At 65.5% G+C, this 1,760-nt stretch overlaps 1 long non-coding RNA gene across 1 annotated transcript; it reads right to left on the bottom strand.

Annotated features, from left to right (window-relative positions):
- Positions 1 to 256: 256 nt before the first annotated feature.
- On the bottom strand, positions 257 to 1,452 carry LOC144614105 (uncharacterized). The gene is made up of 3 exons (XR_014136020.1): positions 1,320 to 1,452; positions 643 to 892; positions 257 to 336 (listed from the first exon to the last, which is right to left on the bottom strand). It is a non-coding gene; the product is annotated as an uncharacterized LOC144614105 (long non-coding RNA).
- Positions 1,453 to 1,760: the final 308 nt, after the last annotated feature.

The raw sequence follows: 1,760 nt of genomic DNA, 5'->3' as shown, positions 1-1,760 counted from the left end.
GGGCATTGGGAGGGGCGGGGAGAAGGGCAGTGACAGGGGCAGGGGCAGGAGTGGGGAGAAGGGCATTGGGAGGGGCGGGGAGAAGGGCAGTGACAGGAACAGAGTTGGGAGCAGCAGCGGGAACTGTGACAGCAGCAGAGGCAAGAGCAGAAGCAGGACCCAGCTGACTCTGCTCAGGTGCCCGCTGTCCCCGCACAGGTCCCAGGTCACCTGCTGGCTCTCCGGCCCCTGCTGGAGTCATTCCAGGCACCACGCCTGCCTGCAGAGCCCCGGAGGCCCCCGAAGCTGTTGGGCCAGGATTTGGAGCCGCACCGGCTTCTGCTCCTGCCCCGGACTCTTGAGAAGGAAACAGAGTGATGGTTGCAGTGGCTCCAAGGCCTCGGGGTGAGAGGAGGGAAGGTCCCCCACCCTACCCAGCGCCGGCCGCTCCAGGGGCCTTTGCAGACACACAACTCACCCCAGAGCCTCCGCGAGAAACCGTGGCCGGGAACCCACACCAGGACCTCTGCCCCCCTTCAGTCCGCAGCCCGGGGCTCTCAGTCTCTGCTCCTGGCCCCACACCAGCCCCCGGGGGCTCCTCCCTGGGTGGCCCAGCACCGCCCCGACCCCGTGAACACACATCTCCCACCCCAGCCTTCTCACCCTCGGGCTCTGGCTCCGGGGGCTCCGGGTCCTGATCCCAGGACCCGTGAACCAGGACCCTGTGGAGGGGCCAGGGCGGTGAAGGAGGCCTTCCCAGGTCATCTCCAGGCTCTGCTTCCCAAGACCTCCCTGCAGCCACTCTCTCCCTGGGTCCAGGGTGGCCCTCCTGGGCGACGGGGCACACGCACAACTCTGTAGGGCTGGTGTATCGGGATTCGGCCAGACGTTTCCCAATTTCATCAGTTGATTTCTGTAAAGACAGTGACCCGAGGATGGCCCTGAGACATCACATCCTCGCCCGGCCATCCTCAGTGTCCTTCTGCCCTCTCCCCCTGCAGCTCTCAGATCGGACACAGACCTGAGTGTGCACAGCCCTGCGCCTGGGACACAGTGACATCCACCAGCAGGGCTCTGGATGAACCTTGGGGACAAGAGGGCCACCCCAGCACACCCTGTCCCTGCCGTTCAGCCTTGACGGGGGTGTGAGCCTGACCCGCCCACCAGGCATCTGACCCCTTCATCAGCCTGCACCTGCTCAGGTGGGCCCTCCACACATGACCCCTCCTTCCTCGCACACACACACACACACACACACACGGGGGGGGACATGGGGCCGCACAGGTCAGATCAGAGCGGTGTCGGGCTGGACTGGATGTCTCTGGGTCTCCCTGTGTTACCTTTGGGTCCCTGCGAGCTAGAGACCTGAGGCGTCCAGTGCACGACCTGACCCACTGTCTCCAGGGTCGGGAAGGGTCGCGGCCGCGGGCTCCCCTGAGCCGGCAGCCGCGGGACACGGGCACACAACAGGAGAACATGTTCATCAGGCGAAGGTGTCCCAACGAATGAGCCCAGTCGGGCGCTGTCTCCAGAATGCGGGTGCCTGGTGACCTGGGTTGTGAGTTCCATTGGCCTCTGTGACCAGAGAGGTGAGGTCACTTCCTGGGGTCCCCTTACACGGCTTCCTGCTCCTACAAGAGCCCCTCCCAGGCTGCAAAGGGCTCCCCTCCACCCCATGCCCTGTCCCTACAGTGACACCAACACAGCCCAGACACGTCCCCGCGAGGCCTGGTGCCGCCGGTGCCACGGCTTTGGGGCCACAGCGCTGGGTTCAGACCTGG

The sequence above is a fragment of the Panthera onca genome, chromosome D4, assembly GCF_046562875.1.
Source record: "Panthera onca isolate mPanOnc1 chromosome D4, mPanOnc1 haplotype 2, whole genome shotgun sequence".
NCBI lineage: Eukaryota > Metazoa > Chordata > Mammalia > Carnivora > Felidae > Panthera > Panthera onca.
The sequence above is the reverse complement of the archived record's forward strand: the minus strand, read 5'-3'. Positions and strand labels throughout refer to the sequence as shown.